Raw genomic sequence first — 24,029 nt, 5'->3', positions numbered from 1 at the left:
GGTGATTTGATTGAACTGTAATGTAGGGTTTTCACCTGCTTCAGGGGTAAATATGAGCCCAAGGAAGGTGATCCCCTCGGAATTAGGGCGGTTTAAGAGATATATTGCAATCAATGCTTACCTTTAATCCCAACTGACATGAGTTCATCTAAATTTACCTTTACCACATTTTCTGTTGGAGAATGGGGCGAATCAATCATTGTCTCAACCACTTATTTTATGTGGTTAGGGAGAATCATGAGTACTATTGAGGTTTTTCAATAATTATGAAGCCTGTGGTAAATTCACATTTGACCTTTTCAAAACATAAAAATGATCTGAGCTGTTTTTTCGCCCAGCCGAGATAGATACCTGATTGTTACAGAATAATGACTTGGAAACCTCAGTCCTGTGCCTTCCAAACCCACAGGGCTTTAGCATCCCATGGATCAAGCAGTTTGAATCCCACTTAAATGTTTTGTTCTCTGCTCAAAGTGAGTATCTTATTTTTGTTATTCTTCATTGGCACATGCAGCACCACCTTGTTAAGCTAATAGCCCTGCCTCACCTTGCAGTGATGCTTACTTATTAGGTAATGTATCTTTACAACCATTACTAAAATTAAATCCGTCCAAGTGGGAAAGAAAAATGGTGCATCAATACCAGGGTTCCGCCAAGACTGGTGCTCGCAAAGTAATAATATGTGTGAAGTGACTGGATGCTCCTTGCACATCAATAACCCAGGGAGTTGCAGTCACAAACACTGCAACAAACAAGTTAACCTTGGATCGAAACATGTCCTATGTATTCGAAAATGCCGCAGTCAAAATGCAATCTGCATTAATGCAATTGGTGTCTGACAGTTACTTTGCAGTGCGTTTTACAAGCACTTCAAAGTACACAACCCTAAAAGCTTTGTGAAATTAGAAATCAATGTAGGCTTCTCCAACCTTCGTCCACAAATGTGATGAAGAAATTCACCTAAGCGAAATGCTGTGTCAAGGAGAACAAGTGGTTTTTTTTATTAGGTTGCCGCACAAAAAGAAGCTGACCCCTGGCAGAAGACCACTTTTCAAAGTCCTTGAACAGTGCTTCTCCGTCCAAAAATAATGATGCTAGGAACTGAGTGATCCTCATACGGTTCCATGTGTAGCCCTGTACCCTACTAAGGAGAGAAGCTAGAGAGTGGAGGGGACTGGGCAGAGCCCAATGGGCAGACGCTGTGGAGCTGTTTCCGCTAATGTCACCCTGCGTGTGATGTGGCCTGCATCAGGCAGTGTTTATTCTATGACGCTACGGCCAAATAATGCTTGGATACTTTTTAAACGCCATTAGATCTTGTGGACTCTTATGGTAGGAATGTCAGTGATAGATTTGTGTCCAGTGATACCAGTCAGTAGCACTACGTAGCAGATTCTAAAGCAGGAGCGGTTTCAGGAAATCTCGGCAACAGGGCAATGGTCGCTGCCATAGGCAAAAGAGTAGGCCTGGGCTAAATTTCCGTTCCGCTCGCGGAAATTGCGATAATTTGACATTTTCGCGTTCCGCGGAGAGCGCGAAAATGTCAAAATTTCCGCATTCCGCAGCTTAGCGATAATTTCTTTCTTGCTCGCGCTGTAAAATAATACATTCTCGCGCGCGCCCGATCGCCTTACCTGAATCCCCGCGTTCGCCGACAAGTTTTCCCGATCCGGTCGCGTTCTCCACGGGATGTTGGATTGTTGGTAGCCATTTGCGCTGTCTCGCGACAGTTCGCGCCCGCAGTAATGTCATTGGTCGCACGATCACGTCTTTCTTCTCGCGATCATGCACCGCGAGAAGAGTGAAAACAAGATGGCCGCGCCCGCGAGCAACCGCATGGGTAAGTTGGCGAGCCGCGACCACGCAGAAAATACCCCGAACAGGCAGGAAAAAAACTTCTGCATCTCCGCTTGTTTGCAGAGATTTTTAACATTTTCGCGATAATTTGCGAAAGTCACTTTCGCAAATTCCGCCCACCCCTACAAAAGAGGCAGATGTCCTGGAACATATTTGAATGAGCCTGAATGTAGATGGATTGGTGGATTTTTTTTTATCTCCTTATGAAATGTCAGGCTTTCATTTTCTAGAACTAAAGCAGGTCATCAGAAGGTTAGAGGCTGTTATTTATGTTTTTTCTCCTGAAGTGATATGCCTTAGAAGGAGTAGCAAAGAACATTTCATCTGCAGAAAAGGCAGAATAACGTGTGCTGAATCTATCACAATGACATTCGTCCATTGCAACAGAGGTCGCAGTAAAGGATCGAGTAATCTTTTGCAGACTGAGATCTTAATTTTTTCACCCCAGCTCTTCCGCAGGTTTCACCCTCACTTCCTGATCAGAGACTTGGAGATTGGTAGCACTAGACAAAGAGAGCGTCCGAAAATACTCAGCAAACCAGAATGATGAATCTCTGGGTTAGCTGCCTACCCATCCTCGTTCCAGGTCAAGCTTTTGGCAGGAGGACCAAGGTCAGTTCTTGGAAAGAGTGACTGTTGGAAGGCGGACCCCGAGGAGTCGGTGCGACCACCAAGGGGGGGCCCTCACACTGCACGAAGTAGCCGAGCGCTGCCGAGAAGTCTCCTGAGAGATCCTTCTCCTATCACGTACTAGCACAGTAACACCACCACACAGGACTCAAGGAGGTTGTCTTGTGACAAGCAATTCTTTATCAGCAATAAAAAGGTTACGAGGTCAATATTTACACGAAGGGATCGAGGGATCCACCAAAAGTCTCAGTGTCTCTTTGGAAGGGTCGGGGTAGCGGGACAGTCTTTGGCAGGAATGCGGTACGAGGGTACCTGGGGCCCAGTTCTTATCCTCAAGCTGGAGGACCTCCGGATCTCGGATGGGTCGAGCCGCGACGGCGTCAGCAGGGCTCTGGCGTACAGTTCGTGGAGAGCCGCGATCAAATCAGCAGGGCTCTCAAGATGGTTTCTGCTCAGCTCGAGCCGCGACGTCGTCAGCAGGGCTCCGAGGAAGGTTTCAGCGAGGTTGGGCCGCGACGGCATCAGCAGGGCTCCGATGTTCCAGGTGGTTCAGAAAGGGTTCACAAGAAGGAGCCGCGACGCAGTCAGCAGGGCTCGGGATGGTTCCGACAAGAGTTCTTCTCCGTAGGGTCAGCCGCGATTCAATCAGCAGGGCTCTCGACTCCGGGATACAACTGCCGAGCTGTGGTGGGGTCGCCCCAGATATAGGTCTGGAGCCCTTTGATGTCCGGACCTATGCGCCCGAGGGGGCGGAGTGGCCGGGTGGAGGTGGCCAGACGCCCAGCAGGAGAGGCGCCAGGCCCATGGGAGTTGCAGGGCGATCACACCTCGAGAGGGGAGGACAGTTGGGGGTCCCATCGATACTGTCCTCCGCCGGGGGCGATGAATGGTTCCTGCGGCACCCCCTGGCTAGTTCGTGGTGCCTCGATGTCGGGGCTTCGCTGGGGTCGAGGCCGGGTTGAGCGGGGTCGCGCCGGCTGGTGCACGGTGTGACGTGGATGCCAACAAGATGGCGGAGCCACGAGGAGTATGCGACCACGTGCAGCTCCGGGTGAAGGGCCTTGGTGCAGTTCAGACGGGTGGCCCGTGACGGCCGGGGCGGGGAACGGGCACAATCCAGGGGGTTAAGGACCACGCCACGAGGCCGGGTCCAACAGGCGTCCCCCCCAGCCGAAGGCATGGAGAGTCACCCATCTCCTTGGGGATTCTCCTCGTCAAGGCGGAAGAAGCGGGACAGGCCGTCGGCGTTGGCGTGGTCATTGCCGGGCCGGTGTTCGACGTCAAAGTCCATCCCTTGTAGCGAGATGGACCACCGCAGCAGCTTGGGGTTCTCGCCCCGCATTTGCATTAACCATTGCAAGGGCCGGTGGTCGGTCTGGACCCGGAAGTGGGTGCCAAAGAGGTAGGGCCGGAGCTTCTTGAGGGCCCACACCACAGCGAAAGCCTCACGCTCAATAGTGCTCCAGCGTTGCTCTCGGGGCAGTAGTCGTCGGCTGATGAAGGCCACTGGTCGGTCGAGCCCCTTTTCGTCGGCTTGGGATAGGACGGCCCCGATCCCATACTCGGAGGCGTCCGTCTGTACCACGAACTCCTTCTGGTAGTCCGGGGCCTGCAGCACCGGAGCAGTACACATGGCTGTCTTTAGGGTGTCGAAGGCTGTTTGGCAGCGGGGTGTCCAGTGTACCTTCTTGGGCTGCTTTTTGGACGTTAACTCTGTGAGGGGGCCAACAATGCTCCCATAGTCCCGGATAAACCGCCGGTAGTATCCGGTGAGGCCCAGGAAGGCCCGGACAGCGGTCTGGGTAGTGGGGGGTTCCCAGGTCTGGATGGCATCTATCTTCGCTTGGAGGGGGGCCACCTGCCCGCTCCCCACTTGATGGCCCAGGTAGGTCACGGATCCGTGGCCGATTTGACATTTGCTGGCCTTGATCGTGAGCCCGGCCCGCTGGAGGGCGGCCAGGACGGCCTTCAGGTGGAGGAGGTGCTCGGCCCAGTGGTTGCTGTACACGGCAATGTCATCTAAGTAGGCCGCGCTGAAGGCCTCAAGCCCGGCCAAAACCTTGTTCACCAGTCTTTGGAAGGTGGCCGGGGCGTTCTTCATTCCGAAGGGCATCACCCGAAAGTGGTAATGCCCATCCGGGGTCGAAAAGGCGGATCTTTCTTGGGCGCCGGGGGTGAGCTGGATTTGCCAGTACCCGGCGGTGAGGTCCAGCGTGCTCAAGTAGCGAGCGGCCCCTAGGCGGTCGATGAGTTCGTCGGCCCGGGGTATCGGGTGTGCGTCTGTCTTGGTTACTGCATTCAGGGCTCGGTAGTCCACGCAGAATCGCAACTCCGGGGGGTGACCGGGAGCTGCGGCCTTGGGCACCAGGACGACAGGGCTGGCCCACGGGCTGTCGGAAGGCTCGATGACCCCCAGGGCCAGCATCTTCGCTACTTCGGCCTGGATGCAGGCCCGCACTCGGTCAGGCACCCGGTAGGCTCTGTGTCGTATGGGGGGGCTCTCCCCGGTGTCGACGTCGTGGACGCACCAGTGGGTCACCCCCGGGGTGAGAGAGAAGAGGGCTGCGTAGTCCCGCAGTAATTGCTGGCAGTCGTTGCGCTGTTCCGGGGTCAGGGACGAGGCGAGTTGGACCCCTTCGATCGATCCATCGTGAATGTCAGATTGCAAGAGGTCGGGCAAGGGCTCGGAGTCGTCCTCGCCCCCTTCGTCAGTCGCCAGCAGCAGGCTCAGTTCGGTCCGGGCGAAGTGGGGTTTTAGCCTGTTAGCATGTAGGACCCGGAGGGGGTTCCGGGGGGACTCCAGATCGACCAGGTAGGTGACGGGACTTTTCTTCTCCACCACCTTGAAGGGCCCGGTCCACTTGTCCTGGAGGGCGCCGGGTTCGACCGGGGCCATGACCCATACTTTCTGACCTGGCTCGAATTCTATAGTAGAGGTGTTGCGATCGTACCACCGCTTCATGTCCTCCTGGCTGGCCTCGAGGTTGGCTTCGGCCATGGCTCGGAACCTGCGGGTCTGGTTTTGGAGGGTCAGGAGGTATCGGTAGACGTCAGGAGGGGCTCCTCGGGGCTTCATCTCCCAGCCCTCCTTGACCAGGCTGAGCGGTCCGCGGACCGGGTGTCCATACAATAGTTCAAACGGGCTGAACCCCAGGGACTTCTGCGGGACCTCCCGATAGGCAAACAGGAGGCAGGGCAGCAGGACATCCCATTTCCGCCGGAGGGGTTCTTCCAGGCCCTGGATCATCCCTTTTAATGTTCGGTTGAACCGCTCAACCAGTCCGTTCCCCTGAGGGTGATAGGGGGTCGTGAACTTGTATGTGACCCCGCACTGTTGCCACAGAGACCGCATGTACCTGGAGATAAAGTTCGTGCCGCGGTCGCTCACCACTTCGCTGGGGAATCCCACTCGGGAGAAGATCCCCATCAAGGCCCGGCCTACCACAGGGGCCGTTATAGTTCTTAGCGGGACCGCCTCCGGGTACCTGGTGGCGTGGTCCACGAGGACCAGGATGAAGCGGTGGCCCAGGGCGGTTTGGGGGTCCAGGGGTCCCACAATATCGATTCCGACCCGTTCGAACGGGGTGCTGACGGCTGGAAAGGGCTGGAGGGGGGCCTTGACCCGACCCCCCGTCTTTCCGCTGGCTTGGCAGGTCTGGCAGGACCGGCAGTGGTTGTCCACATCTCTCCGCATCCGGGGCCAGTAGAAGTGGGTCACCAGACGACTGTACGTTTTGTCTTGCCCCAAGTGTCCGGCGAGGGGCACATCATGGGCCAGGTTGAGAAGGAACTCCCGGAAGCGGAGGGGGACCACCAACACGCGGCTGGCCCCGAGTTCTGCTACTTTCTGTTCGCTGTACAACAGGCCCTCGGCCCAGTAGATCCAGTGGGTGCCGGTCTGGTCACCGTTGGCTTGCGCGGTCGCCTGTTGTCGGACCCCTTCGAGAGAGGGACAGGACTGTTGTTCTTGCTGGAACTGCTCTCGGGTGGGGCCCCCTTCGTGTCGCCATTGTGTCAGCTCTGGGAGGGCGCTCGGAGAAGCCATCTCTTCGGGGGAGGATTTGCTGGGTCCAGGGTCGGTGTCCGCCTCCTCCTCGCTACTGGTGGGAGGGGGTGTGAGCCCCTCGGGCTGGGCGGTCCCGGAGGTCGAGGACGAGCGGGGGGCCTGGGCGGTCATGGACCGGGTGATGGCCCAGGCCCAATCAGCCAGTCCCAACATTCGAAGGTGCTCTCGTCGCTCTACTTGAGCCCAGGGGGAACTTTCCAAGTCGTTCCCCAGGAGGCAGTCGACCGGGGCGTCGTCGCGCACTGTCACCTTCAGCAGGCCCGTCACCCCTCCCCACTCGAAGGGGACCAGGGCCATCTGGCATAGGCTTTCACTGTTGTCGGCCGTCCGTACGGGGCACAGCACATTCGGTAGAATCTGTTCGGGGGTCACCAGGTGGCAGCGGACAGCGGTGATACTGGCGCCTGTGTCACGAAGGGCTCCGGCCCGTTGTCCATTGACCGTGGCCTGCTGCCGGTACTTCTGGGTGTTGGTTGGGATGGGGGTGCAGGGTACCATCTCTCGGCTACCCAGGCAGACCAGGGACATGGCTGCCGGCTCCCACTCAGTGTTCTCTCGGTCGAGGGCCTCCTCTTCCTCTTCTCCTCCCCCCAAGGCGGCGGCTGTCAGCTGCCGGGGCGGGGGCCCGCCGGCCCCGTTTCTTCGGTTCAGAGGGCAGGCCGGATCGCTGGCAAAGTGTCCGGTTTGTTGGCAGCCGTAGCAGGTCACTGGTGGCAGTGGTCCGGGTCGGGCCGGGCCCACCCTTCGGGCTAGGCTCGGGGAGAGATGTGGCTGCGGTGGCCCTCGAGGGGGGCTCCTGGGGGCCCCGGCGGGAGGGTCTCGGTTCCTGTTCGGCCCTCCCCCCCCACCGCGCTGGCGGTGGGGTCCGTTGGGGTTCCCCTGGTACTCCCCCATTGAGTTCCGGGGGACCCGGGAGTTGACCCATCGATCGGCCTCGACGGCAAGTTTTCGCGGGTCGGTCATTTTGCTGTCGAGGAGGTGCTGTCTCAGTTCCACGAAGCAATTGTTGGAAAGGTGTTCCCACACGATGAGGTCGACCAGCTGCCCGTAGGTGGTTACTTTGCTCCCTTTGATCCACCCTTCTAGGGCCCGACTGAAAAAGGCCACATATTCCACCCATGTGGTACCCGGGATTTTCTTGCAGTCTCTGAACCGCTGGCGGTACATTTCCGCTGTTAGCCCGTAGCGGGTGAGCAGGGCCTCCTTCATGTGATCGTAGGAGGTCATCACCTCCTCCGGTAGCTGGAGCAGCGTGTCCCGCCCCTCACTCAGGAACCGCCCCCACAGGCCCGCGCCCCAGTCTTTTCGGGGCACCCGATGAGAGGTCATGGCCACCTCGTAGGCCTTGAACCATTGTTGGATGTCGTCATTCTTGTAATACTCCTTGACGACCTCTTTCGGGATATGTACCTTGGCCTCGGAAGGCGGTAGAGTGTCTCTAGTACTGGGGGTGTCGGTCCCTCCGTTCTTGGCCTTGATCTCGAGCTCCTTGAGACTGCGCTCGTGCTCAAGAGTTAGTTTCTTTTCCTCCAACTCCCGGTGTCGTCTCTTCTCCTCTATCTCTTCTTGAAGGCGCAGCTGCTCTAGGGCCAGTTTCTTTTCTGCCAGCTGGAGTTCGCCGTCCAGCCGCAGTCGGGCGAGCTCTAGCTCGTGGCTCCGGACCTTTTCCCGCTCTCGTATTTCTTCTTCGGAGAGGCCGGTTTCTAGGCTCTTTCTTCCTCCGGTTGCCGGAGTCCGTGCGGTTGCTGTGGTCTCAGTCAGGGGCAAGGGCCCTTCTTCCTGGGAGGGGCCTGCCCCGGCCTCCAACCATGCCCTCAGAGCTTTCTGCATCTCCTCTTTGGTACCTAGGCTGGTGGTTGCAATGCCTTTGTCTTTGCAGAACTGTTTTAATTCTTTGTGCGTATATTCTTCCAGCCGTTCGGGCTGGAACTCCATTGTCGCGTTGTTTTCCTGGCTGCTCATGATGCTGTTCGTTTGGATGGGTAGCTAGTGGGTACTGGCTGGTACGTACTGCGTTCGGCTCGGATCCCGTCGCTGGCCACCAAATGTTGGAAGGCGGACCCCGAGGAGTCGGTGCGACCACCAAGGGGGGGCTCTCACACTGCACGAAGTAGCCGAGCGCTGCCGAGAAGTCTCCTGAGAGATCCTTCTCCTATCACGTACTAGCACAGTAACACCACCACACAGGACTCAAGGAGGTTGTCTTGTGACAAGCAATTCTTTATCAGCAATAAAAAGGTTACGAGGTCAATATTTACACGAAGGGATCGAGGGATCCACCAAAAGTCTCAGTGTCTCTTTGGAAGGGTCGGGGTAGCGGGACAGTCTTTGGCAGGAATGCGGTACGAGGGTACCTGGGGCCCAGTTCTTATCCTCAAGCTGGAGGACCTCCGGATCTCGGATGGGTCGAGCCGCGACGGCGTCAGCAGGGCTCTGGCGTACAGTTCGTGGAGAGCCGCGATCAAATCAGCAGGGCTCTCAAGATGGTTTCTGCTCAGCTCGAGCCGCGACGTCGTCAGCAGGGCTCCAAAGAAGGTTTCAGCGAGGTTGGGCCGCGACGGCGTCAGCAGGGCTCCGATGTTCCAGGTGGTTCAGAAAGGGTTCACAAGAAGGAGCCGCGACGCAGTCAGCAGGGCTCGGGATGGTTCCGACAAGAGTTCTTCTCCGTATGGTCAGCCGCGATTCAATCAGCAGGGCTCTCGACTCCGGGATACAACTGCCGAGCTGTGGTGGGGTCGCCCCAGATATAGGTCTGGAGCCCTTTGATGTCCGGACCTATGCGCCCGAGGGGGCGGAGTGGCCGGGTGGAGGTGGCCAGACGCCCAGCAGGAGAGGCGCCAGGCCCATGGGAGTTGCAGGGCGATCACACCTCGAGAGTTGAGGACAGTTGGGGGTCCCATCGATACTGTCCTCCGCCGGGGGCGATGAATGGTTCCTGCGGCACCCCCTGGCTAGTTCGTGGTGCCTCGATGTCGGGGCTTCGCTGGGGTCGAGGCCGGGTTGAGCGGGGTCGCGCCGGCTGGTGCACGGTGTGACGTGGATGCCAACAAGATGGCGGAGCCACGAGGAGTATGCGACCACGTGCAGCTCCGGGTGAAGGGCCTTGGTGCAGTTCAGACGGGTGGCCCGTGACGGCCGGGGCGGGGAACGGGCACAATCCAGGGGGTTAAGGACCACGCCACGAGGCCGGGTCCAACAGGCGTCCCCCCCAGCCGAAGGCATGGAGAGTCACCCATCTCCTTGGGGATTCTCCTCGTCAAGGCGGAAGAAGCGGGACAGGCCGTCGGCGTTGGCGTGGTCATTGCCGGGCCGGTGTTCGACGTCAAAGTCCATCCCTTGTAGCGAGATGGACCACCGCAGCAGCTTGGGGTTCTCGCCCCGCATTTGCATTAACCATTGCAAGGGCCGGTGGTCGGTCTGGACCCGGAAGTGGGTGCCAAAGAGGTAGGGCCGGAGCTTCTTGAGGGCCCACACCACAGCGAAGGCCTCACGCTCAATAGTGCTCCAGCGTTGCTCTCGGGGCAGTAGTCGTCGGCTGATGAAGGCCACTGGTCGGTCAAGACCCTTTTCGTCGGCTTGGGATAGGACGGCCCCGATCCCATACTCGGAGGCGTCCGTCTGTACCACGAACTCCTTCTGGTAGTCCGGGGCCTGCAGCACCGGAGCAGTACACATGGCTGTCTTTAGGGTGTCGAAGGCTGTTTGGCAGCGGGGTGTCCAGTGTACCTTCTTGGGCTGCTTTTTGGACGTTAACTCTGTGAGGGGGCCAACAATGCTCCCATAGTCCCGGATAAACCGCCGGTAGTATCCGGTGAGGCCCAGGAAGGCCCGGACAGCGGTCTGGGTAGTGGGGGGTTCCCAGGTCTGGATGGCATCTATCTTCGCTTGGAGGGGGGCCACCTGCCCGCTCCCCACTTGATGGCCCAGGTAGGTCACGGATTCGTGGCCGATTTGACATTTGCTGGCCTTGATCGTGAGCCCGGCCCGCTGGAGGGCGGCCAGGACGGCCTTCAGGTGGAGGAGGTGCTCGGCCCAGTGGTTGCTGTACACGGCAATGTCATCTAAGTAGGCCGCGCTGAAGGCCTCAAGCCCGGCCAAAACCTTGTTCACCAGTCTTTGGAAGGTGGCCGGGGCGTTCTTCATTCCGAAGGGCATCACCCGAAAGTGGTAATGCCCATCCGGGGTCGAAAAGGCGGATCTTTCTTGGGCGCCGGGGGTGAGCTGGATTTGCCAGTACCCGGCGGTGAGGTCCAGCGTGCTCAAGTAGCGAGCGGCCCCTAGGCGGTCGATGAGTTCGTCGGCCCGGGGTATCGGGTGTGCGTCTGTCTTGGTTACTGCATTCAGGGCTCGGTAGTCCACGCAGAATCGCAACTCCGGGGGGTGACCGGGAGCTGCGGCCTTGGGCACCAGGACGACAGGGCTGGACCACGGGCTGTCGGAAGGCTCGATGACCCCCAGGGCCAGCATCTTCGCTACTTCGGCCTGGATGCAGGCCCGCACTCGGTCAGGCACCCGGTAGGCTCTGTGTCGTATGGGGGGGCTCTCCCCGGTGTCGACGTCGTGGACGCACCAGTGGGTCACCTCCGGGGTGAGAGAGAAGAGGGCTGCGTAGTCCCGCAGTAATTGCTGGCAGTCGTTGCGCTGTTCCGGGGTCAGGGACGAGGCGAGTTGGACCCCTTCGATCGATCCATCGTGAATGTCAGATTGCAAGAGGTCGGGCAAGTGCTCGGAGTCGTCCTCGCCCCCTTCGTCAGTCGCCAGCAGCAGGCTCAGTTTGGTCCGGGCGAAGTGGGGTTTTAGCCTGTTAGCATGTAGGACCCGGAGGGGGTTCCGGGGGGACTCCAGATCGACCAGGTAGGTGACGGGACTTTTCTTCTCCACCACCTTGAAGGGCCCGGTCCACTTGTCCTGGAGGGCGCCGGGTTCGACCGGGGCCATGACCCATACTTTCTGACCTGGCTCGAATTCTATAGTAGAGGTGTTGCGATCGTACCACCGCTTCATGTCCTCCTGGCTGGCCTCGAGGTTGGCTTCGGCCATGGCTCGGAACCTGCGGGTCTGGTTTCGGAGGGTCAGGAGGTATCGGTAGACGTCAGGAGGGGCTCCTCGGGGCTTCATCTCCCAGCCCTCCTTGACCAGGCTGAGCGGTCCGCGGACCGGGTGTCCATACAATAGTTCAAACGGGCTGAACCCCAGGGACTTCTGCGGGACCTCCCGATAGGCAAACAGGAGGCAGGGCAGCAGGACATCCCATTTCCGCCGGAGGGGTTCTTCCAGGCCCTGGATCATCCCTTTTAATGTTCGGTTGAACCGCTCAACCAGTCCGTTCCCCTGAGGGTGATAGGGGGTCGTGAACTTGTATGTGACCCCGCACTGTTGCCACAGAGACCGCATGTACCTGGAGATAAAGTTCGTGCCGCGGTCGCTCACCACTTCGCTGGGGAATCCCACTCGGGAGAAGATCCCCATCAAGGCCCGGCCTACCACAGGGGCCGTTATAGTTCTTAGCGGGACCGCCTCCGGGTACCTGGTGGCGTGGTCCACGAGGACCAGGATGAAGCGGTGGCCCAGGGCGGTTTGGGGGTCCAGGGGTCCCACAATATCGATTCCGACCCGTTCGAACGGGGTGCTGACGGCTGGAAAGGGCTGGAGGGGGGCCTTGACCCGACCCCCCCCGTCTTTCCGCTGGCTTGGCAGGTCTGGCAGGACCGGCAGTGGTTGTCCACATCTCTCCGCATCCGGGGCCAGTAGAAGTGGGTCACCAGACGACTGTACGTTTTGTCTTGCCCCAAGTGTCCGGCGAGGGGCACATCATGGGCCAGGTTGAGAAGGAACTCCCGGAAGCGGAGGGGGACCACCAACACGCGGCTGGCCCCGAGTTCTGCTACTTTCTGTTCACTGTACAACAGGCCCTCGGCCCAGTAGATCCAGTGGGTGCCGGTCTGGTCACCGTTGGCTTGCGCGGTCGCCTGTTGTCGGACCCCTTCGAGAGAGGGACAGGACTGTTGTTCTTGCTGGAACTGCTCTCGGGTGGGGCCCCCTTCGTGTCGCCATTGTGTCAGCTCTGGGAGGGCGCTCGGAGAAGCCATCTCTTCGGGGGAGGATTCGCTGGGTCCAGGGTCGGTGTCCGCCTCCTCCTCGCTGCTGGTGGGAGGGGGTGTGAGCCCCTCGGGCTGGGCGGTCCCGGAGGTCGAGGACGAGCGGGGGGCCTGGGCGGTCATGGACCGGGTGATGGCGCAGGCCCAATCAGCCAGTCCCAACATTCGAAGGTGCTCTCGTCGCTCTACTTGAGCCCAGGGGGAACTTTCCAAGTCGTTCCCCAGGAGGCAGTCGACCGGGGCGTCGTCGCGCACTGTCACCTTCAGCAGGCCCGTCACCCCTCCCCACTCGAAGGGGACCAGGGCCATCTGGCATAGGCTTTCACTGTTGTCGGCCGTCCGTACGGGGCACAGCACATTCGGTAGAATCTGTTCGGGGGTCACCAGGTGGCAGCGGACAGCGGTGATACTGGCGCCTGTGTCACGAAGGGCTTCGGCCCGTTGTCCATTGACCGTGACCTGCTGCCGGTACTTCTGGGTGTTGGTTGGGATGGGGGTGCAGGGTACCATCTCTCGGCTACCCAGGCAGACCAGGGACATGGCTGCCGGCTCCCACTCAGTGTTCTCTCGGTCGAGGGCCTCCTCTTCCTCTTCTCCTCCCCCCAAGGCGGCGGCTGTCAGCTGCCGGGGCGGGGGGCCCGCCGGCCCCGTTTCTTCGGTTCAGAGGGCAGGCCGGATCGCTGGCAAAGTGTCCGGTTTGTTGGCAGCCGTAGCAGGTCACTGGTGGCAGTGGTCCGGGTCGGGCCGGGCCCACCCTTCGGGCTAGGCTCGGGGAGAGATGTGGCTGCGGTGGCCCTCGAGGGGGGCTCCTGGGGGCCCCGGCGGGAGGGTCTCGGTTCCTGTTCGGCCCTCCCCCCCCACCGCGCTGGCGGGGGGGTCCGTTGGGGTTCCTCTGGTACTCCCCCATTGAGTTCCGGGGGACCCGGGAGTTGACCCATCGATCGGCCTCGACGGCAAGTTTTCGCGGGTCGGTCATTTTGCTGTCGAGGAGGTGCTGTCTCAGTTCCACGAAGCAATTGTTGGAAAGGTGTTCCCACACGATGAGGTCGACCAGCTGCCCGTAGGTGGTTACTTTGCTCCCTTTGATCCACCCTTCTAGGGCCCGACTGAAAAAGGCCACATATTCCACCCATGTGGTACCCGGGATTTTCTTGCAGTCTCTGAACCGCTGGCGGTACATTTCCGCTGTTAGCCCGTAGCGGGTGAGCAGGGCCTCCTTCATGTGATCGTAGGAGGTCATCACCTCCTCCGGTAGCTGGAGCAGCGTGTCCCGCCCCTCACTCAGGAACCGCCCCCACAGGCCCGCGCCCCAGTCTTTTCGGGGCACCCGATGAGAGGTCATGGCCACCTCGTAGGCCTTGAACCATTGTTGGATGTCGTCATTCTTGTAATACTCCTTGACGACCTCTTTCGGGATATGTACCTTGGCCTCGGAAGGCGGTAGAGTGTCTCTAGTACTGGGGGTGTCGGTCCCTCCGTTCTTGGCCTTGATCTCGAGCTCCTTGAGACTGCGCTCGTGCTCAAGAGTTAGTTTCTTTTCCTCCAACTCCCGGTGTCGTCTCTTCTCCTCTATCTCTTCTTGAAGGCGCAGCTGCTCTAGGGCCAGTTTCTTTTCTGCCAGCTGGAGTTCGCCGTCCAGCCGCAGTCGGGCGAGCTCTAGCTCGTGGCTCCGGACCTTTTCCCGCTCTCGTATTTCTTCTTCGGAGAGGCCGGTTTCTAGGCTCTTTCTTCCTCCGGTTGCCGGAGTCCGTGCGGTTGCTGTGGTCTCAGTCAGGGGCAAGGGCCCTTCTTCCTGGGAGGGGCCTGCCCCGGCCTCCAACCATGCCCTCAGAGCTTTCTGCATCTCCTCTTTGGTACCTAGGCTGGTGGTTGCAATGCCTTTGTCTTTGCAGAACTGTTTTAATTCTTTGTGCGTATATTCTTCCAGCCGTTCGGGCTGGAACTCCATTGTCGCGTTGTTTTCCTGGCTGCTCATGATGCTGTTCGTTTGGATGGGTAGCTAGTGGGTACTGGCTGGTACGTACTGCGTTCGGCTCGGATCCCGTCGCTGGCCACCAAATGTTGGAAGGCGGACCCCGAGGAGTCGGTGCGACCACCAAGGGGGGGCCCTCACACTGCACGAAGTAGCCGAGCGCTGCCGAGAAGTCTCCTGAGAGATCCTTCTCCTATCACGTACTAGCACAGTAACACCACCACACAGGACTCAAGGAGGTTGTCTTGTGACAAGCAATTCTTTATCAGCAATAAAAAGGTTACGAGGTCAATATTTACACGAAGGGATCGAGGGATCCACCAAAAGTCTCAGTGTCTCTTTGGAAGGGTCGGGGTAGCGGGACAGTCTTTGGCAGGAATGCGGTACGAGGGTACCTGGGGCCCAGTTCTTATCCTCAAGCTGGAGGACCTCCGGATCTCGGATGGGTCGAGCCGCGACGGCGTCAGCAGGGCTCTGGCGTACAGTTCGTGGAGAGCCGCGATCAAATCAGCAGGGCTCTCAAGATGGTTTCTGCTCAGCTCGAGCCGCAACGTCGTCAGCAGGGCTCCGAGGAAGGTTTCAGCGAGGTTGGGCCGCGACGGCGTCAGCAGGGCTCCGATGTTCCAGGTGGTTCAGAAAGGGTTCACAAGAAGGAGCCGCGACGCAGTCAGCAGGGCTCGGGATGGTTCCGACAAGAGTTCTTCTCCGTAGGGTCAGCCGCGATTCAATCAGCAGGGCTCTCGACTCCGGGATACAACTGCCGAGCTGTGGTGGGGTCGCCCCAGATATAGGTCTGGAGCCCTTTGATGTCCGGACCTATGCGCCCGAGGGGGCGGAGTGGCCGGGTGGAGGTGGCCAGACGCCCAGCAGGAGAGGCGCCAGGCCCATGGGAGTTGCAGGGCGATCACACCTCGAGAGGGGAGGACAGTTGGGGGTCCCATCGATACTGTCCTCCGCCGGGGGCGATGAATGGTTCCTGCGGCACCCCCTGGCTAGTTCGTGGTGCCTCGATGTCGGGGCTTCGCTGGGGTCGAGGCCGGGTTGAGCGGGGTCGCGCCGGCTGGTGCACGGTGTGACGTGGATGCCAACAAGATGGCGGAGCCACGAGGAGTATGCGACCACGTGCAGCTCCGGGTGAAGGGCCTTGGTGCAGTTCAGACGGGTGGCCCGTGACGGCCGGGGCGGGGAACGGGCACAATCCAGGGGGTTAAGGACCACGCCACGAGGCCGGGTCCAACAGTGACTGTCTAGTGAAATGCAACTTGGATGTTTGCGGTTACCAGCCACTGTTTGCCAGTCTGCCATGAGTCCTTGTAAGCCTAAGTATGGGAGGGTTCCCTCCATCAAGTGGGTGCTTGGTGGACTTGGAAACGCCCTTGACAGTCCTGTAAAGTGCCAAATGTTGTACCACACTAGATGTGAATCTTAAAAGTATCTTGGGCAGGAATCTGAAGTGGTAAGAATTTATGATTTACTCTGCTGTCTGCTTCTAGAATAATACAGCACCACCCAACCTGTGTCATTCATGGACATCATGCCAAAGCAAGTTGTCCACCACCAGGCAAGAGGCAAGGAACAGACAGACAGAATGACCCAGAGCCTCCCTTAGAGGCACCCAGCGCTTGCCGTTAAATTCTATTGCCGTGTTCCAGGCAGGGCCGGACTGGGAACCACAACCTCCTTTGTAGGTAAGTTTAAAGTGCATCATGGTCTTAGTAGTGTGCGTCAAATTATTTATTCCCTTCAGTGGGTTCCGAAAAGTCTGACAAGGTTCATACAATTATATAACCCTCAGTGGGCCTCAGGCAGCATTCCGGTTCTCCATAATGAAATCCGCTGTGCCAATGAGGCGCTGCAAAGTTTCCAGCTCCTCCGGCCTCACACTGTAATCTTGAGGTGGTGCAGCCCTTCACGGCCGGAACCACCGTGTATAGATTATTCACCAAATCGCCCTGCTGCAAGGACGCACTCCACAGGCAGATGGTTTCAAGAACCTTTATCTTTAAAAAACCGGCAAATGCATTACAAGTGTTCAAAGGAGGTCTACTATAGGCCAATCAGCAATCAAGATATAATTTAAATATTAGTGCGTCAACAGCTCCGCAAATCGACAAGCATTGCCTTTGAAAAAGAAGCTTGTGTGCTTCGAAACGCGTCGGCAAAAATTAACACTTGGAATGCATTTGCCGGTTTTTGAAAGATAAAGGTTCTTGAAACCATCTGACTGTGGACTGCGTCCTAGCAGCAGGGCGATTTGGTGAACAATCTATACACGGCTGCAGTAATCAACATGTGGGAAAGTGTATAACATGTAAATACAAAACATTACAGTAGGTATAAATCATTACTTAAAAGCGTAATTCCTCAAAAAATATTCGGCAAATGCCTCTGAGCACCATTTATGTAGTTGACCCACTTTTGTTACTTTATTCCACCACACATTACCTCAGACTATGGAAAACATGAACTCAAATATAATTCATATCCTCAGCTCCAATGAAGGAGTTTCATTATTAAATGTCTAAAATAAACGCATGTCACATAGTGCGAAAACTTAATTCATTTCCTGAAAATGAGCACACACAGCAGCTATTAAAGACCATTTTAAACAGCAGTGCCCCCATCCAAATATATTAGGAGACTCCTTCATAATTACCTGTTAGTATATTAATCCATGAGCAGGTACATACTCTGCCCTCATAGTTCAAATATTGTTATCCCGTCACTGTTCTCAGATTCACATAATTCTAATCCAATTGGAAATACTCACATGGAAGGCAGTATGAACATTTAGCTTAAGTTCTGGAGTCCGTGAAATGATCCTTCAATCAGTATTAGGGTCCCGTGACCTCACCGCTCAACCAGTGTCTTTGATACGGTGCCAGGCTCCAAGTACAGTTTGCAATCCTAGGGTGAGGCCAAGGCTTAATATGGAGGTTTCAAAGTCCCCGCCAAGGGAGTCTCCACTCCCAGTGCCCAACTTCGCCTCCACCTATGCCATCTGTTGTGTCCCTTGTTGACCACAGATGACAAGGACGTGTAGTGGTCATTAAATCTCGCTTTTAATCCTTCACACGACTCGTTCCCTCGATCTCTAATCCCTATCTACTCTCCTCCCTTCCGGTTCCTCAATTCCGCTCCTCCTTCTCAGGCTCCCCGATCCCTGGTCCTAGTGTCTGTGTCTTTACCCACACCACGACACTACACCTCCCCTCTCCATACACACTTTGAACTGATATCAACAAATAATATAGTAAAGCATCTATAGAAGGAAAAGGCACGTAGTTACAGTTCTTCAATTAAAAGTGTAGGGACTCCGATGAATATGCTGTGGCCAACCGGCACCATCTTGAACAGGTCTTTCACTTGCAACCAGGAGCAAAGGAGACACATGCTCACTTTCTGTCACCTGATTGTCCAATTTTGCTGCACTTTCTGAAGCTTCTAATGATTCTCTTGTACCTGACGTGCATCTCTGAAAATGCGCAATGTTTCTCGTTACCCTCTTGTCCTCTGAGGCAGCTGTGAACATGGTCTCTTTTTGTTTCGGTACCAGTAGGGGATGAGCGTGATATCGTCTGTCAGAGTTTCTTTGTTGTTCTTGGCGAACAAGTACCCAGTCTCCTTCTTTGATGGGTGATGGTTTGGCTCTCCTACGAATTACTGCGTATTCTTTCATCTTGGCGTTTCTAGCATCATCTATTGCTGCTAAATCATCATATTCTGGATTTTGAACCCTACAGCAAGGGGACTCTTCCCAATTCGGTATTCTCATGCGCACTGTGTAATCTAGCATGAAAGTCGCAGGCCATCTGTCTGTAGTGCTGTGAGGTGTAGTCCGATATGCTCTTAACACCTCGTTCAGTGCCGTTTGAATATCTCGTTTGAAGAGTTCCGCCTGCTGTATGGCTTTCTTCAGAGTGGCCATAAATATTTCGACCATACCATTGGCCTGTGGCCACAGGGGGGTGATCTTCCGATGTCGAAAACTGAGATGGTTTGCAAAGGCGGCAAATTCCTGTCCGTTAAATGGAGGGCAATTGTCTGTCTTGACTACTTTGGGGATTCCCCATGCTGCGAAGGCTTCATTTAGCACTGGTATGGTGGTGGCTCCTCTGGTGGATGATACAATGGGGAAATGGGAGTATTCATCCATTATGATGATAATGTATTTGCCAGATTGTATGGGCCCAAAGAAATCTACTGCAACATGTTGCCACACACCCACCGGTAGTTCAGATATTTGTAGACGAGCAGGGGGTCTCTCTCTACTGACCAGCTGACAATTAGGGCAGTCTTTCAAGGTGAGTTTGACCATCTGATCAAGAGAAGGGAACCAGACCCGCTGCCTCAGTGCTCTTTTCGTAGCTACAATGGCTTGGTGCCCTTCGTGTGCTAGATTGACGATGCCTTGACGTAGTTGCTTGGGAATGACAAATTGTTGGCAAAGGACAGTTCATCTTTTACATGTCAGAAAGAAGCGAGCTCATGGCCACCCATCTGATGTTTGCGTCCAGGCTCTTCTAGGTGTCTCCAACTGTTTGTCTGAGTGCGCTGTTTTACACCCTGCAATGTGGCATCGCCTGCTGTGGCTTCAATGATGGCTACAAGTGGAACTGCAGGGGGTGTTGCTTGAGCCAATACGACGTGAAGGTATTCCTCCGCCAGCGAAGGATTCGAGCATGAGAACTTCTTGGGATATCGCAACATGTAGTCTGCTGGATTGGTTGCTTTTCCAGGGTTGTGGATGATAGTGTATGTATTCTCTTGAAGACGAAGTACCCAGCGTTCTATTCTTGGTGGCATTTTGGCTCAAGGATTTCCAAATATGGTTATGAGTGCTTTGTGGTCCGTGATGAGTGTGAAGTGTTTCCCATAGATGAAGATGTGAAAATGCTGAAAGGCCCAGACTACGGCAAGACTTTCTTTCTCCGGCTGGGAGTATGCTTGTTCAGTGTCCGTCAGACTGCAGCTGGCGTAGGCCACAATGTGGCACTGGTCACTTTCCTTGTCATACTGAGCAAAGATGGCCCCTAGTCCTACCAGACTGGCGTCCACCGTGATCTCCGTCTTCCGATGAGAGTTAAAGTATGCCAGGTTTTTTGCCGATTTAACAGCAGTTTTGATAAGGTGGAAAGCTTGATCGCAGCTATTGGACCATTGGAAAGTATGACCTTGTTTGGTCAGTTTCCACAGAGGATAGCTGATGGTGGCATAGTCTTTGATATATTGTGAGCAGTAGCTGGCCATTCCTAGAAATGACGCACATCTCCAGCATCTCGAGGGCGAGGGGTGTCATTCAGTACTGCAATTTTGTCAGGATCTGGTCTCATTCCTGTGCCTGAGAAGATGTGTCCATAAAACTTCAAGGTGAATTTGTGAAATTCACATTTATCTTTGTTGAGAGTCAGATTTGCTTCCAACAATGCGTGACATACTTGATCTAGTGCTTTGTTGTGTTCCTGTACGGTTGCGCCAAACACGAGTATGTCGTCACTGTAGTTAAGAGTGTTGGGGATGTGATGGATAACTCCGCTGATTGCCTCCTGGAAAATTTCAGCGGCCGAAGAGACACCAAAACTGAGTCGTTTGTACCTGAAGAATCAAAAATGTGGTGATATCTTGTGACCATTCATGCAATTCAAGCTGGTGATAGCCCTTGTTAAGATCCAATTTGGAAAATATTTGTGCACCGTTCAGAGTCGTGATCATGTCACTGATATGGGGTCCAGGGTGTCTTTCCCTTTCGATGGCAGTATTGGGCGCTCTCATGTCAACACATATCGGACTTTTCCTTCTGATCCTTTCTTTGGCACTACAACTACTGGGGAGATCCAGGGGGTGGGTCCAGAAGTTATTTCAATGATATCTGACTTCAGAAGATCCTGCAGCTCTTCTTCCACTGACTGTTGAAGATGAAATGGTATTTTCCTGTGGTGTTGAGCTATCGGTGACGTCCATTCATTTATATGTAAACAAACTTGAAAGATAATCATTTTTCCGAGTCCTGTAAACAATTTTGGATATTTGTGAACAATGTCAGGTTCATCATTCACTCGATACAGTATCTCCACCAGTTGAAGTTGTTCCACTGTGGGAAAACTAAGAAGGCAGTAAGCTTCGTGCCCCTCGATGACGTGAATGCGAGCTGAAGCAGATCTGTCTTTGTATGTGAGGGAGGTCTGAAATTGTCCTAATCATGGAAGTGGTTCCTTTGACATCCATGTATACACTCGCACTGCAGCTTTATGCAGGAGCGTTCGTGGATCCATTTTGTTATACTCTGCATCTGAGATATAATTGAGAGATGCACCACTGTCTAGCACAAACTTGGCTGAGTATTCACCCATTTGGAGGTGCAGTCTGGGATTTTTCCTGAGCCAGTCTGGGTTTTGCAACCATGCAAACGTATTCCTCACTATCTTGCGATACCGGTATGAGGGACCATGATTCTCGAGATGCTGAACGTCGCGATCTGCGAGAGACATGAGAATAGACTCGAATGTGACAAGCTGGAAGACGTATCTCTGTGATTTCGTACAGCTTTGGCGTGATGGCGAGAGCTGTGGTTTTTAGATTGCCTGTGAGTGTCCCTGTGAGTTGCCTGGCATACTTTTTCAAAGTGTTTTTCTTTTCCACATCGCCGAGACTTCTGACCTAGTGCAGGACACGGCTCAGTGTGAGGAAAATCTTGACCACAGCGATAACATTTGAGCTGTCGCTCCCGACCCTTGTAAGCCCGGTCCGGACTGCGACGACGACTTGGTCCTTGAAAATATTCTTTGGACTTGGACAGTCTTCAACCTGCAGAGGAGCAGCGCTCCATGTGACGAGACTGGATTCGGAAGGCTTGTTCCCGTTTGTCACCTTTACCAGCTTCCATTCATTTTGCATGTTGCTCTGCTTGATCGTCGACTCTCGTCATTTCCTCAATTTCATCCTTAGAAGGCGTCCGCGTAAGGATTCAGATTGACACCCTTCAATTATGCGTAGGCGAAGAGCATCTTCCGTCGTAAAGGAATCTAACGCACAGTATTGCACCAGTCGCTTAAGGTGCGATATGAATTCTCCCATCGTTTCACCCTTTTCTTGGGAAGCGAGATTGAAGGTGTAGCGTTTGTAGCCAATGTTACGTTTGTGAAGAAATTTTCTGTTGAGTGCTTCACGCACATCTGGGTAGGAAGATGCACCAGCAGCTGGAAACTCCTTGATTATTTGGCCAACTTCTTTCCCAACAAGATTGCGCAAGGCAATGAGTTGTTGACCAGGATCCAATACTTATGAGCCTTTCATAAATTCCTCAAACTCTTCCAGCCACTCCTGCCAGCAAAGACCCATACCTCCTCCAGGGACGAGAGGCAACGGTTCTGGGAGATGCAGAAAAGGAACTCCCAGCATAGCAAGGGTAGGTTCTACCACTTGGGACAAAGAAGTGGGAGACTGGAGCGTAGCTCCCCTGTCTTGTGAATCAGAACGTCAGCCGGTAGTCGGTGAGAGAGACATGGTTAGGGCCGACCAGGCAGCGATGAGCTTGAGGTGAAAACGTTCTTAGAAGAGCAAAGAACACTGATCCAGCGTGAATGCTGTAATGTTCATGGCAAAACTCAAGGTGTGTGAACAAAGCAGGGAGCAAATGACTCAGCAGAGCAGCAGATAAGGTGGCAGCGCACGTCTTGGCAATGTTCTCACCTGAACGTAGTCCTGACAGGCAGTCTCAGAAATAGTATACAACACAACTGCCTGACTCCAAAATGGCTGTTCAGAGTACCTGGCAGCTGATTGGATGGGCCTGCCTGACTTCAAGATGGCCACTGGGCGGGGCTAACCGGAGGCCAGGGTCACAGCAGGGCATGCAGCCAGTGATACAGAGATGCACCCAGCCCACTAAGCGGGAGAAAACAGCACCGTGGAGCAGGGCCAAATCAGAAATCCAGCAAGCAGGAACATTAGACAAGTGCAGACATGCAGGCTCACTCACACGCTCAGGGTGAGCTACTGACAGTGCGTCATGGCAGTTCAGGGATCTGCAATCAGGATCGGGAGCCAGGTGCATACATGTGGACAGACACGCACTCACGGTAGGCACTTGACAGCGCGGCACAGCAATCTGGGAATCAGGTAGTCAGGAGTGAAGAACAGGTGCATAGGGGCTGACACACAGGGGCTCAGGGTGGGCTCCTGATAGCGTGTCACGGTGCAAACACACACACCGTAGCAACCAGCAGTGCGTGACCGGGGTAGGCTCATGACATCACAAATTGCAATGAGAGAGTTGGGTTGACAGCAGGAGGCCGCGCCCGGGGTAGGCTCCCGAGGCCGCGTCGTAAAGGCAACTGGAAAGTCACTAGGTACACTGGTGAGTACCCGACTACACTCTGCCGAGGAGCAGTAGCGCAAGCAGCAGGCGAGGTCTACCCTCTTCACCAGATGTCGTGTCCCTTGTTGACCACAGACGACAAGGACATGTAGTGTAGTTAAATCTTGCTTTTAATCCTGCACATGACTCCTTCCCTCGATCTCCAATCCCTATCTACTCTCCTCCCTTCTGCTTCCTCACTTCTGCTCCTCCTTCTCAGGCTCCCCCATCCTGGATCCCAGTGTCCGTGTCTTTACCCATACCACACCACTACACCATCCTCGTCCCCATCATCTCACCATGCTTGGGGGCACACCAGCCTTAATACTTCAAAAGGTTGCGTTATTGCACGCATGCTGCCTGATTGCTGGTGGTGCATGGAATAGCGTCACCGCTGATAATATCTCTTGGTGGGGACTTTGAACCCTCCACATTAAGCCTTGGCCTCACCCTGAGATTGCAAACTGTACATGGAGCTGAGCACCGTGTCAAAGGCACTGGCTGAGCAGTGAGGTCACGGGACCCTAATACTGTTTGAAGGATCATTCCACCGGACTCTCAAATTTAAGCTAAACTTTTCTATTGCCTTCCTTGTGAGTATTTTCAATTACATTAGGATTATGTGACTCTGAGAGCAGGATGCAATATTTGAACAATACAGGTCAATATCCAGAAAAGTAAGTCTGCTAGTACTTAGTTAATATGTAAATTTCAATTCTTGTGGGCTGTCATTCAACGATTGTAAAAAATCTTTCAATTCATCTTGTTTACCCTCCCAGATTATATATATATATATATATGTATATATATATATATTACCTACTGGCGGTCGCCAGTAGGTAGTTATAGTTAGGACCCCTTTTCCATAGGAAATCCGCAACATTCTATTTTGAATAACTTTGGCGCCGGTCGACGAATCCTCGCGAATTTCTCAAAATAGGTGGGGCGCTACGCTCCGCTCCTACCCTGAAAGTCTCGGGGGGATTCGTCAAGCGGGGGCTGAGATAAAAGGGGGGTCCCAAAACGCGTTTTTCCCATGCATTTTTCCAT

The sequence above is a fragment of the Triturus cristatus genome, chromosome 11, assembly GCF_964204655.1.
Source record: "Triturus cristatus chromosome 11, aTriCri1.1, whole genome shotgun sequence".
Classification (NCBI taxonomy): Eukaryota; Metazoa; Chordata; class Amphibia; order Caudata; family Salamandridae; genus Triturus; species Triturus cristatus.
The sequence above is the reverse complement of the archived record's forward strand: the minus strand, read 5'-3'. Positions refer to the sequence as shown.